This window comes from Beta vulgaris, chromosome 1 (genome assembly GCF_026745355.1).
Source record: "Beta vulgaris subsp. vulgaris cultivar EL10 chromosome 1, EL10.2, whole genome shotgun sequence".
In the NCBI taxonomy this organism is placed as follows: Eukaryota; Viridiplantae; Streptophyta; class Magnoliopsida; order Caryophyllales; family Amaranthaceae; genus Beta; species Beta vulgaris.
The window spans coordinates 50,316,887-50,332,670 of record NC_079202.1 but is presented as its reverse complement, the minus strand read 5'-3'; positions in this window follow the sequence as shown (position 1 = coordinate 50,332,670).

Below are 15,784 nucleotides of genomic sequence, written 5' to 3'. Positions count from 1 at the left end.
TCAATGGAAGCTATTCTGAAGGGAGTTCAGCAGGTAAAACTGAGTTCTTTCACTAATCTTTTAGCTATGTTTACTGAAGCATTTAGCAAAAGCACTGACTTATTTAAGAATAATGTGCGACGTACAGGGGGACCGTTATGGAAATATTTGACCTACTAAAAGTGCAGAAATGACTGAATCCACAAGAATGTCAAGGGCCTCAAGTATATTACTTGTCACAGCTTAATTTCCAGCCAGTGACTATAAATTAAGATGCTCTTGTTAAGTTCTTTGTTTTGGGACCAGCAGCAACGAAGTTCCAACTTTTCTTGATTGTGCCGAGCAATTTTAAGTCTTTACGACCCATTTGGTAGTCGTTAATAAATTGTGGTAATGGGAATGATTTTTAACTGTAATTTTGTTAGGGAAGCACCTTTAAAATTTCCATGGGGAGACATTTTTTCTCCATGTGCAAGCAATCTCACCCCTAAACTTATGTTTTTGTCTCCAAAAGGAAACAATTTTCACTACCACCTTGTAGGTGGTATTGGATGGGAATGAAAATTCAAGAAGGAAAGTGGACACTCTAAGATAAATTAGCATTACCGACCATGGGAATGAACAATGATATTTTTCACAAATTTACACACAAATTCATTCCAATTATCACCATTTATGACCAACTACCAAACGGGCCGTTAAAGTCAAATTTATAACAAGCTGACTCTATTGTATCATCATATGGTCAACATGTCTTGATCCAATCTTTAGAAGCTTGAGAAGTTGCAACTTGGAGTTCAAGTGGACAAAAAAACTCTTAGTCTGTCGAATTATATTTTTATGTTCATGCTAATTTTTGTGCTTGCTTACGGTATGTATAACTATAAAGTCAGATACTAATCTTCTTCACATATATAATGGCTCTTTGGAGTAGAGAATTTTAGGGCGTGCTAGGATTGAAAAAATGCATTAAGATAGAAGGAAAAAATGAAGAGAATGAAGTCTCTACTTACTGGGATGATTGGTTGAGACTGAAAGAGAACCACAAGGGTAGACAATTTATAAGACCAGAAGTCTGCATAACATTTAATTTCGGTGAGCATATGCATGTATGATGGTCCATCTTTGAGAACTCTTATCAATACGCAGTCATATTATTCTGTCTTTTTTGTCTGATTGATGGGAGCATAATTCTGATCCTAACCTGCCATTTTGATGTTAAAGCTATTATACATCTAACATCTTAATTCTGATTAATAAAATTAAGCTTTCATGATCAACATTGTTGTATGAAGTTCCTATAAATTTTGCCATAACTAAATAATAGTCAATTATTCCATATGTTCTATAGAGTGGGACCACAACAGATGGTGTCGTATTCGTCATGGGGATCACAGAACTTTCACCTTAGCAAAGAAACCCTACAAGGGTCTTTCCATCATGATAGTAACTTTTATGGGAAACTTAGAAATAGGTCATTGGAATTGAAATTGGCTCCATCAAATCATATCAGTTGGATGCGTCCGTCCACGGACAAAGCTGTTATGCAAAGTGCGGGAGCATCTGCTGCTTTACTTGAAGTGGATTCAATCCCGTCTACTGCAGCTGAAAAGCTAGACCAAAGTGAATCTAGTTCTCATGATCCCAATTGTTAATATTTTTATGTACATGCTTCATGTAAGCATAACATGCTGAATAAAATGAGTATAAATATATACTATTGATTTTATATCGATTAATAATGAAAAATGGCAAAGAAAAAAAAGATTTTTGGGGTGGTCAACTGTACCACTGCGGTTTTGGGTCAAAACTGCAGCAGTTAACTTGCTTAACTGTTGCGCTTTTGACCCAAAACCGCAACGGTAAATTATTAACTGATCCGGTTTAGAACCGGATCAGTTAATATTTGGGGATTGCCGTGGGTCCAACCGATGTGGCCCGAAATCGGAACGGTAAGCCCGATTTTGACCGCAACGGTTGAACTTTTTCCACTAGTGTTGAGTGGAACTTTTTTCGAGAATGCCTCCAACATCATAAGTTAGAGCAGGTGTCTGTAAATATAATTATGGATTGCATCTCGAAAGCATCCTCGTCGGTTCTTATCAATGGGAGGAAGTTCAGACGTTTTAACCACTCTAGAGGCCCTTGTCCCCATACCTGTTTAATAAATGCTTGGAAGCATTATCGTCCCAAAAGATTCATCTGGCTTGTGAGGCAAAAGAATGGACCCCGTTTGGAATAGGTATGAAAAAAGTCCTTGTATCCCATCTTATGTTTGCTGATGACCTGATTCTATTTGGGAGGGTGGATGAGAGCACTCCTTTTGTAGTAAAGGTTTTTGGGATGGTCAACCGTTGTGGTTTTAGGTCAAAACCGTAGCTGTTAATTCGCTGAACTATTGTGCTTTTGACCCAAAACCGCAACGGTAAAACTGGTCCGGTTTACGATCGGATCTGTTAATATTTGGGGACTGTTGCGAGTCCAACCGATGCGGCCCAAAATCGGAGCGGTAAGCCCGATTTTGATCGCAACGGTTGAACTTTTTTCCACTAGTGTTGAGTGGAACTTTTTTCGAGAGTGCCTCTAATATCATAAGTTAGATCAGGTGTTTGTAAATATAATTATGGATTGCATCTCGAAAGCATCCTCGTCAGTTCTTATCAATGGGAGGAAGTTCAGACGTTTTGACCACTCTAGAGGCCTCTGCCAGGGGGATCCTATGTCCCCATACCTGTTTAATAAATGCTTGGAAGCATTATTGTTCCAAATGATTCATCTGGCTTGTGAGGCAAAAGAATGGACCCATTTGGAATACGTAGGAAAAAAAGTCCCTGTATCCCACCTTATGTTCGCTGATGACCCGATTCTATTTGGGAGGGTGGATGAGAGCACTGGTTTTGTAGTAAGGGATGTCCTTGAAAGTTGTCTATGAGTTGTCCGGGCAAAAAAATCAATGAAAGCAAAAGCAAGTTGATGTTCTCCCCCAATACAGTTGAGGAGCTCAAGCAGCTACTCCAGGACACGTTGAAAGTAAAGGAGAGTGAAGACCTAGGATTGTATTTGGGCCTTACTATCTCTAATACGGCCTTCCCGCACCTAAGTCCAGTTTGTTGTTGATAAGGTTAGGGCCCGACTAGCAAAGTGGAAGACTCACTATTTATCAAAAGCATGTAGACTATGCCTCATTAAATCTACCTTAACCTCAATTCCGACATATTAAACGCAAGCACCTATGTTCTCGACCCAGACTCAAAAAGAACCTGATCAGATTTGTAACGACTTCCTATGGGAGGGGGAGCGAGGCCCATGGAAAGAAAATGCTCCATTTAGTTAAAAGGGAGACAACATTCCTTCTCACATCTCAAGGGGACCTAAGGATTAGGCATCATGCTAAGCTAAATTTAGCACTTATGGCTAAACTCTATTAGAAAATATCTCAGGGTCACCCTAATCTTGCTCAAGATTGTATTCATGCCAACTATATTCACCAAAATCACGTCACCAAATTTAAAAATGGCTCCCCTACATGGGAAAATATTGAAAGGGGGTGGTAATTACTCCGGAACGAATGTGAGTTGAGCTTGGGGGATGGCCAATCCATTCGAATTTGGAACGAGAATTGGCTAGGTATAAAGCATTAAAAGTCTAATGAAGGGTCTGTTGCTGGTAGTTCAATGTCGGATATCGGATCCGATCCGAAAATTTCGGATCGGAGGAATTGCGATCCGAATCCGATCCGAAATTTTCGGATATCTGAACTTTTCGGATCGAATCACCGGATTTTCAGATCGGGTTCGTTGCCATTTTTGAAAAATCTTGATCCGTATCCGATTCGAAAATCCGAATTTTTTTTCCGGATACCCATTCCGAAATATCTGAAATCTTAAAATCGGATCGGATATCCGAAATTTCGGATCGGATCGGATCGGCGGGTTTCGGATCGAGTATTTTTGCACACCCCTGGTTGCTGGAGAAAGAAGAGGAGTTAGTTGTCTCGGAGCTCACCTTAGGGGGGATTGGAGCCTAAATGCAACCCCCTGTAAAATTATGAATTTTATAAATATATTTTAGTATTTAAACGATTTATTCTTGAATGATTGACTATTTGAAAGTCAAAGAAATTATTTAATGATTTGATGAAGTCAAACATTTTATTTAGTCATACTTCAAAATATATTTGAAAAGCTTAAAATACTTTTGGGTTGTGAAAAGGATTTTAAATTGGGTATGAGGAACTCAACCACCCAATTCATCAACCCTTAAATAATACCTTTAGCCCAGTCAACTTTTTCCTAAGCCTAAAAGAGGAACCTATACAAACTCTCAAAACCCCAATTTCCACACTTATTTTCTCTCTCCTCCTTCTCCCTCATTTTTTCGGCCCTCCTCTTCTTTTCTCTCTCTCTTTTTTTTTTCTTTTCTTTTCTTCCTCTTCGTGGATCATGGTCGGCCGCTGGCCAGCCAGGACCACCACCAGCCAACCGACCGCCGCCGTCTATTCCCACTGGCGTCCCTCTCCTCCTCTTCTTTGCTTGGTTGATTTTCTTCATCCTCAAGTTATTTTAATGCAAAGTTTGTATTTTTAGAGTTTATTTTAATAAGTTTGTTTGAAAGTTATAATTTGATGATCTGATTATGAATTTAAGAGTGTGTAAGTTGTTTAATGAAGTTAAAAAATTTTAATTTACTTATTATGTTAAAATAGGGTTATAAAACATCAAAACATGAATCAATAAGTTTAGTAATTGATAGATTCTTACGACTAGGTGAACTGAAGTTAGGGTTCTATAAGTTGAAAAATCATACTAGTATGTTGTAGTTTGTGAAATTGAATATTCTTATGATTTTAAGTGTGTTTAAGCATGTTTAAAAAAGTTTTGTTATAGTATATGTTGCTGGAAATTTAAAAAGGATGTTGGTAATGGAGTTTTTATGATTAAATCATGTGTTTTAAGGGTTTTTAAGCAACTAGCTAGTATAGTAGTAGTATAGTAGTACTATACTAGGAGGTTTTAATAATGGAGAAGGTTTTTAAACACTCTTAAGTATTGATTGTGGGTTATGATTGATTATTTAGGCGAAAATTTCTCTTTAAGTGACTTTTAAAGTTGTGAAAGTGACCTCTCGATTTGTCTACACAAGGTACATACCTATGTGTTGATTGGACCAGTATCATGTCTTAAGGATGAAAATTATGTAGTATCAGGTATAGTGAACTATTTTGAGTTGAAAATTGTGTAGTATCATGTCTTAAGGATGAAAAGTTATTGTTGATATTATTATTTGTCATTTCTTCTCCAATGCTTATTGATTTGTCTACACAAGGTACATACCTATGTGTTGATTCGAACCTATGAGCTGAATTCGATTCGAACCTATGAGCTGAATTCATTTTGAGTTGTAGAAGAATGAAATTTTGCAAGAAATGAACCCTTTATATAGGGATGTTATTAAGGAGTTGGGGAGGTTACTTTTAGTATTTAGTAATGGTTAAGCAACAAATCAAATAAAGATTATATAGTGAGGAACTACAAACCACCACAACTTCATTTATTCCTTTTATATCAGCAAACAAAATAGAGCATGAACTGCATGTCTACAAGTTATCAATAATGGTCATAAGCAAAAAAATATACATTTTGTAGTGGGGCATTAGAAACTACCAATTCCATGAACATCCCAAATCCCAATTATATCAGTCAGCTTACCACACCTCAATCAGAAAACCCAAAATCCTAACTCACATCATATTCCCATATTATCAACACATTACCATAACCATAATAAATGAAGAAGTGAAATTGAGATAAACTCAGCAAAAAGATCATGGCAAATAAAATTGAAGAGAGAACTTGCCTGTTCATTGAAGTAACAAATTTCAAATATCCATCTGAATTTTTGAGACTAAATAATAATCTTCGTTCTCTACAAAAGTGTGTAACTGCATGCTTTTTTTGTTTCTTAACTTCTCCTCTTGCGGTGGAAGATCTAACTCATTCCACTTTAGCAAAATGGAAAGTAGTCCATTTCCTTCTCCACTTTCATTCTCTCAATTTTTTCCATAGAGATCCCTAGTCAAACTTGACATCATCATTTCATGGTCTACCTCAATAAGATAGCTCCCGTCTTGCTGATATGTAACGTTAATTTTCAGAGGAACTGGACCACTAGTTTCATAGTCATTCTCCCACTCAAGTTCAACATCACGTTTGGCACAATAGTTAACTCTAAATAGAGGTTCAGAATACCAAATTGAGAGTGGACTTCTTTTCCCTAATTATATATTATATATTATGTATTATATATTATATATTATATATTATATATTATATATTATATATTATATATTATATATTATATATTATATATTATATATTATATATTATATATTATATATTCCTCTGTTCCCTCTATAATGCCATTAGCATACTATTATTACCTTAAGAGGGCGAGACTACCTGAATAAGCTAGTCTATTATATTTATAAAACAAACTCAACGTAATATAAATATACTTAGAATGAAAGTGAGAAATTAAAACTTAATATTTTAAAAAATTCCCAACCATTGATACAAACTCAACAACTCACTGAACAAACACAATCCTTTGAATCAACAACATTACTCACTCAAAAGAAGAAAAGAACCAAAAAAGAAAAAGTTCAAGAGCACAACCCAAAATGAAGAACAAACAAAAAGTGAAGCGCCAACACCATCACAACCACAAAAAAAAATCCTACAACGCGAGACACACGACTAACAAATTCATGGAAATAGCAAAATAATTGACAGATGCACAAAAGCAAGAAGTGCATGAAATGGGTTTTGCACCACTCTTAAACCTCGACTTCCCACAATACAGTACAACATTCACACAATACTTTGTTGAGCACTTCAACATTAGTATGTGTTTTGAGTTATGCTTGAAGGACAAGAAGAACTCACAATAAATGAAGAAGATGCACATTGTGTGTATGGACTACCAATTGGTGGTCAAGAGGTAAAGGAGGTCAAATCAGAAAATGTGTTGAACCACATGGAGTTCATGACACTTTGGAGACGACATCTGAATATTAGAGGTGGTAGTCCAACCATTACATATGTTCTATTCTTATAACTTGGATGTTCTATTTCATGAACTGAATGTTCTATCTTATTGCCTTGAATGTTCTATTACATATGTTTTATTTTCAACAACTGAATGAACTATTAGATATGTTCTATGTTTTATGTTATTTTTTATAAACTGATGTTATATTCTTATAACTTGGATGTTCTATTTCATGAACTGAATGTTCTATCTTATTGCCTTGAATGTTCCATTACATATGTTCTATTTTCAAGAACTGAATGAACTATTAGATATGTTTATGTTTATGTTCTATTTTATGAGTTGGATGTTCTATTATTATAACTTTAATGTTCTATTTCTTGAGCGGAATGTTCTACTACATATGTTCTATTTTATGAATTGGATGCTCTGTTCTTATAAACTGAATTTCTATTTTATGTTCGATATCTGATGGATAAATGTTCTATTTTATGTACCTAACTTATAATGTATTTGCAAATTAAAGACATGTTTGAAGCAAATTATAATGTTGATCTACATTTATAGGTGATAGTCCAACCATTCAACAGTTGGATGCATGTTTGAAGGAAAATGTACCTGTCACTTAACCCTTCAAGACAGACTTCCTTGTTTTTGCTGTCAATTGTCTCATCAAGTCAACAACAAATCCAAAAGTGAACACAAAGTTTCTTAAATCTGTTATAACTGTTGATGATATAAGTCATCTGGATTGGTCAAGATATGTTGTTGACAGCTTGATAACATCAGTTAAAGAACTGAGGAACGACGGTAAAAGTTATTTCACTGGACTAGTGCCCTTCATGATGGTAAATTCCTTTTTCTCTGAACAATTTTACATTAGGTATGATAATGTTCTGTTTTAATATGCATAATGTTTAAAAAGACATAGTTGTATGTTCTTTTCCCTTTGAGAATATGTTCTATAAGCTCAAGTTCTATAATGTTCTAACCAATCAACTAAAAATGTTCTAATTGTATATATTATTCTATATTATTTTCTATGTTCTAAGTATATATGCTAGATGTTCTATATTGAATGTTCTACTTTTATGACATATATGTTCAATTGTATATTATTTCCTATGTTCTACTTATATATACTATATGTTCTAATTTATTGAGTAAATGTTCTAATTGTATGGACAGAATGTTCTACTTCTATAACTATATGTTCTATAAACTCATGTTCCAAACAATCAACTAAAAATGTTCTACTTCTATAACTATATGTTCTATAAACTCATGTTCTAAACAATCAACTAAAAATATTCTAATTGTATGCACAGAATGTTTTATCATATATGTTCTATAAACGACTCATGTTCTAAACTGTTAAGACCATGTTCTTTTTTATGCCCTGTTTGTTCTATTTATACAATAACCTCTAATGCCTTCTTTGATTTCCAAAAGCTTTCCTATTTTGATCGTGTGAGGGTTCAAAACAAGACATTTCCAAGAGAATTCCCAATCATATAATGCTGGAAGAAGAACATGATCAGGCAAAGAATGCAACAACAACAATCACTTGCTCTACTACCAGCGCTACCACAACCACCACAACAACCAACTATGCAACAATAACAAATTCAACCTGATCTTCATCAACCTATACAACAACAAATTTAACTCCCACCACCACCACCACCAGAACAAGCAACAACAAGCACCCACCAAGAGAATGTTGAACAACAATATCAACCACCATCAAATTTGAAGGTATAAATGTTCAAACAATAAACTGATTGTGTTCGACATAAAATGCATAGCTGTTCCAAATGAAAATGATAAATGTACTTTTTCCATACATGTACTATCTTAAATTATTGTAAAATGTTCTAAAATTAAGGTCTAAAATGTTATATCATAAAATCATATATTGTTCTAAATGATATGCAAACTTGTTCTAATGTTCTAACATTTAATTCTAAAATGTCCTATCTTTAATGGTATAATGTTCTAAATGATAAATGAGATGTATAATTATACTGATTATGTTCTACATAAAATGCATGTCCTATCTGAAATTGCAAAATGTTCTAAATTAAGGCCTAAAATATTCTAAATGAAATGAAAGTTTGTTCTAAATAAAAACGAAACAAGTATAAGTTCTAATCAAGTTGTATGATGTTTAAAATCTACTACTAAAATGTTCTATATATAATGGTAAGATGTTCAAAATCAGATGGACAGTTGTTCAAAATCTTGTATTATATTCTCTTCAGGATTTAAGAGTTCAGCAAATTGGTAAAAAGTATTGGAGGAAACTTCTCAAGATTTGGCTACTTATTACAACTTTCCCAACAAATATTCAAAATCAATGAAATTGAAGAGATAATGGCAAATGTTTTGAGTGAGATGTGGGAAAAGTGTGCACACAAAGTGAATCTTTTCACAAAGTAGCCAAGAGAAGACCCCAAATATTCTTAACCAAGATGAGGAATTGTTTGCTAGGGATGAAATTGGAGAGCTTCTGAAAAAATTTGAAACACAAGCTACCGACACATATGAAGGAAAGAAAATATCACTTTTTGAATTAACTCCTCCATCATTTTCTTTGCAAATTGATTCCACCCAAACATCACAACCAAGAGAGCCGTCTGAACAGCCAAGCTTAGACTTGAGGTTGGGTTTTGACGAGTTGGATAATCTGATTTCTACACCAGAAGACACTTCAATCGAACACCTCTTTGAAAAAGATATGCTAGATCTTGGAGGGGAACACAATCAAGGGTAACTTAATCTCAACATATGTTCTATTCTTATAACTTGGATATTCTATTTCAATACATAAATGTTCTAAAGCTGAATGTTCCATTACATATGTTCTATTCTTATAACTTGGATGTTCTATTTCATGAACTAAATGTTCTATCTTATTGCCTTTGATGTTCTATTACATATGTTTTATTTTCAACAGCTGAATGAACTATTAGATAGGTTCTATGTTTTATGTTATTTTTTATAAACTGGATGTTCTATTCTTATAACTTGGATGTTCAATGAACTGAATGTTCTATCTTATTGCCTTGAATGTTCCATTACATATGTTCTATTTTCAAGAACTAAATGAACTATTAGATATGTTTTATTTTATGAGTTGGATGCATGTTCTATTATTATAACTTTAATGTTCTATTTCTTGAGCGGAATGTTATATTACATATGTTCTATTTTATGAAGTGGATGCTCTATTCTTATAAACTGAATTTCTATTTTATGTTCGATATCTGATGGATAAATGTTCTATATCCAATGCATGTCTTACTTATCATGCAGAGATTTGAAACGTCTTAAGCCAGTGGCGTATCCAGGAATTACGGGATGGGGGTACGGATGAGAAAAAATCAAATAAAACAAAATACAATACTTTAGTTAAGTTACGACTAAAAATTCAAATCAAAATACAATGCCAATATCAATTAATGATTCAAATTACAACTAATTTAAAACGACAAAAATACATATTATTATATTCCTCCACTTCTCTTCCAAAAAGATTCTAAACTTTTGTGATTTTCCTCCACTTCTCTTCCAAAAAGATTCTAAACTTTTGTTTTTCATCTTCCAAATCTAGTATAAGTAAACATATTATTAGATATTAATACCAAAGTTCCTTGTTTCAAATTACATTTCACAACGTTTAATTCCAAATTCAACTAATTTCAATTCACAACCTCTATTTCAATTTTACAATCTCTAATTTTAATTCAAGTAATCTCAATTTGAATTCAAGTAATGAAGTAATCTCTAGTTTCAATTCAAGTAATTTCAATTCAACTATTAAAGTAATTAGTAATCTCTAATTTCAATTCAAGATTGAAATCTCTAAGTTCAATTCAAGTAATCTTAATTTCATAATTCACAATTGCACAACATATTAATTCTGAATTTATATCAAAATGAGAAATCTATCCTTTATAAATTAGCAGAAATTATAAAAAAAATATAATAAACTGAAAGTGGCGTTCAAACTTCAAGATTGAGTTCTGCATCTGCTTCTTACTGGCTACAGGCTACTGCCGTTCGACTGTTCGAGTGTGGCCGGTGGGCGACTGGGCGGCTAGCGGCGGCGTCTCGTGGTCTCGTGGCGACAAGAAGAACTCCGGCAAAGGGCAAAGTGGGACAACTACAACCGTACAATGTCTACAAGTCCGGCACTCCGGCAGGCGAAAAAGAAAGAAAGAAAGAGAAAATAAAAAAGAGAGAGAAAAGAAAAAAGAAAGTGGCGACGCGGAATCCGGCAACCCGCACTCCGGCAGGGAAAAAGAAAGAAAGAGAGAGAAAAGAAAAAAGAAACGTTATGTTTTAGACTGACCAGAGGAGAGAGAAAGAAGGGGGTAGCATTAGGGACGCGTGAGTGAGAGAGAAATGAGGAGCGTCCTTTTGTCAGTCTTGGGCCCCATTTTTTTTTTTATTTCCTTCAAATTCTTTTTTGAAAATGGGGGTACAGCTGTACCCACTGTACCCCTGTAGATCCGCCCCTGTCTTAAGCGGATAGTGGAAAATCTGCCATCATGCTTTCGTTCTCCATTCCTTGCGAAGTACAACAACCTTTTCAAGAACATGAAGGCATTGTACGCAACACTATCAGACTATGCATTTGAAGAAAATGAAGACAAAGAGTAAGTGGGCAATCACAATTGTGTTCTGAATTACTATATATAAATATATGCCTAATCATTTTTACTTCAAACTTGTGTAGGGAGATTTTGTACTATGATGGGATGACGACAATAATTAGCAGTGATATGCAAACTCTATCATTTGAAAATGAAGTGATGAATAATGTCATTGATGCACAACCCCGTTTCTGAGATTTTGGAGACTCAAGGGCAAGCCTACATATTAAGGCCCTGATTAAGTCCAAGTTTTTTAAATGTTTTATTTTTCGGTCTAGACCGAAAAATAAACAATTTTTTTATCCGAAATTTTTGAAAGAGACGTTAAGATAAGGATGTAAGTACTTGATCATTTAATATGTCAATCAGAAAACCCAAAAAAATAAATTGAAAAGATACAGCAACCATCCATTATAGAAGGACCAAATTAAAGGCGGAAAAATTTAACCTGGACCGAAATAAAGTGATAAAAAATAATTGAAATTTATATTAGATAATATATAAATTTTATTAAAAATGGATTAAGGGTCTGTTCTTTTTTATTTAATTTGCTTTGCACTATTTTTAATAAAATATTATGAACTAATCTAAACATATCCAGAACAAAAAACAATAGGCGTAAAATTAAATTTATCATTTTATTACTTCGATTCATTATGCAGTTCTACAATATACAAATATCAAAATTTTATATTAAATGAAAATACAAGTGGGAGTATAAGACTAAAAACTAAAGAAAGATTGAAATTTATGTGCATTAACAAAAGTGTTTACAACATGACATAAAAATAAAAGCATATTTTCATAGCCTAATCTGTCTACTTCTACGGCCCAATCTATTTTCGAGTTCAGTCTTTCATTAAAATTAATCAGCAACAATCTGATTTCACAAAACTTATTCAAGTTTTCTGAAAAATTAAATTGATTTAATGTATAATACTTAGTTACTATGAAAAAATACAGTGTGTCATTGAAATTCTCAAATAATTATAATAATTCTTGATCGAAAAATGAAGTAATAAAATTCAGAATTTGCAAAACCTAAAAAAAATCGAATTAAGAACAAAACTGACAAAGAAAAGAGAGAAATTACCCAAAAATTTTGAGCGTTTGACATTGAATTGAAAACACAAGTGGGAGAATTGAATAAGAAACTTAATTCGCAATAAGGTTAATTGTCGGCAGCATTTGCAGTTTTGCAGTGATCTTTTCTTTTCCATTTTTTTCTATTTTTCCTTTTATTCTCTCTTACCTTTACTTATTTGGGTTATGTGTTTTGGGGCCCTGGGCACCTGCCCCTCTCGCCCTTGCCCAAATACGGCCCTGTTGATGCATGGACAACTGTACTCAACAACAGAAACAAGAAACGTGCAACAGATGAGCCAAACAGAATTTTCTTCAAGACTAATGCATTTGTAAGTGTGTCAATTCTTTTAAGACTAACGCATTTGTAAGCCAATAAATAAAGTACCATAACAAACAAAATGTCGTTTTGTAGATATTACTATGAACAAATCAATACAATGATGAGAAGGTTGATATCCAAACAAGGACCGGATAATTCATTGAAACATTGGATAATGAAATGAAAGAATACAATGTGCTACGTGCTCCTGGGAGCACAATAAAATTTTCACATAAATGAAGAAGTGAAATTGAGATAAACTCAGCAAAAAGATCATGGCAAATAAAATTGAAGAGAGAACTTGCCTGTTTAGTGAAGTAACAAATTTCAAATATCCATCTGAATTTTTGAGACTAAATAATAATCTTCTCTACCAAAGTGTGTAACTGCATGTTTTTTTTGTTTCTTAACTTCTCCTCTTGCGGTGGAAGATCTAACTCATTCCACTTTAGCAAAATGGAAACTAGTCCATTTCCTTCCCCACTTTCAGTGTCTCAATTTTTCCATAGAGATCCCTTGTCAAAGTTGACATCATCATTTCATGGTCTACCTCAACGAGATAGCTCCCGTCTTGCTGATATGTAACGTTAATTTTCAGAGGAACTGGACCACTAGTTTCTTAGTCATTCTCCCACTCAAGTTCAACATCACTTTTGGCACAATAATTAACTCTAAATAGAGGTTCAGAATACCAAATTGAGAGTGAATTTATTATATATTATATACTATATATTATATACTCCCTCCGTTTCCTAAAGATCTTCCCACTTACTGTTCCTACAGATACCAAGGAAAATCAAGTTGTGTGGGGAATGATGTAAGTAAAGTAGGAGAGAGAAAGGGGTTAAGATAAATAAACAAATAAAAAGGGGTTAAAGTAGGAGAGAGAAAGGGAGTAAAATTGAATTAATAATGTAATGGTGGACCATATGATAGTGACATGAGAGGGTAAATAGGGAAATTTATTTTGCCAAATAAGGAATAAAACAAAAGAGGGAAGATCTTTTGGAAACACCCTTAAACGGAAAGAGGGAAGATCTATAGGAAACGGGGGGAGTATTATATATTATATATTATATATTATATATTATATATTATATATTATATATTATATATTATATATTATATATTATATATTATATATTATATATTATATACGGTTTTTTCACCATATACCCCTGACAAATTTTTTTTGCACCATATACCCTTTCAAGTTTCCAAATTCACCATATACCCCTCACCTATTGTACAATAGCATTAATTGCCCTTTTTGTTAACAGACGTTAACTCACCGTTAGTGTTTTATTACAACTTTGCCATTAAGTTTGGGCGCCATTATGTTGGGAGTTGGAGGATGACAGTTGACAAAAAAAACCACGCCCCTTCATCTCTTTCTTCTCTTACTCTCTGTTCTACTAGAGCTTAGGCATCCATTGAAACCTAAATCCTCTTACCCACTTAGCGAAATTTGAACACTAGTTTGTGCGCAATTGTGAGAGGTTCATCCCTGCACCAAAATTTCATCTTGGGTCTTCTTCAGGAGAGAAATAACGCGAATTTTCTCAGTTGCGAAAGTTGGTTGAAGTTCAAAATTTTCGAGGCGTCTACTTTTCGTTCTAAGTAAGTTCTTTATCCCTTTGTATGTGTTGTTGAACATTGTTGTTTTTGGAATGTTTCTGGTTAGGGTTTAATCAGTTTTAGGGTTTGTTTGTTGCGGTTTTTATTACAAGTATTTCTTTGCATTTTTTTCCCTTTTTTTCCTTTCATTCAAATGTTCTATGCTTATGTATGTTGGAAATATGTTGGTTTTGTTGTTTTGGCTAGTGGATGGGTTCTGTGTGGTTGCTTTTGCATTATAACAGTAAGGATTTTGATGTGAGGGTTAAGACACTGACTTGTGTCACTTGATGGGGTTGTATGAGGATGTAATGGAGGAGTCAGTTAAGCAGGATGTGTATCTCCCTAAGGCATTTAGGTTACTTGTCCATAATCCTAGGACTAATAGGAAAATGGAGATTGAGAGTGGTATGGACTTGGAGAGGTTTGGTCTTTTGGTAGGGTCACAGACACCATTGAGATGTGGGTGGAGGAAACAAACAATCCTGGTATAGTATTTAGGGCATATGTTCAATTAAGGGAACAAGCTGAGAAGGAAAAACTAGAGAATATAAGGAGAGTTCAAGAGATTTTAAGGAAAGAACAGGAAGAGGAAGAAAGGAGGCAAGCAGAGGAAGAGAGAAAAAGGAAAGAAGAGGAAGAGGAGAGGGAAGCAGAAGAGGCAAGGAGTTTTGTGTTGCATTGAGGTTCCCATCCTATCTGTGGATGATGTAATATGTGAGTACATGAGGGTGTTTGAAACTGAGGGGGCTGATGAGTGTTATCCTGGTCCATCTCAGCCCACTGCCTCACCTAGTAAACAACCAACAGCACACCTACACCTACCAAACAACCTACACCACCAACACCTTCACCTAGCAAACAACATACACCACCCTATTCACCACCTAGAGCTCAAACACCACCTCCACCTCCTTCACCTCCTAGAGAACCAACACCACCTCCTTCACCTCCTAGAGCTCAAACACCACCTCCACCTCCTTCACCTCCTAGAGAACCAACACCACCTCCTTCACATCCAAGAGAACCAACACCACCTCACACAGCAAGAACACTGCCTCCTCAGTCACAA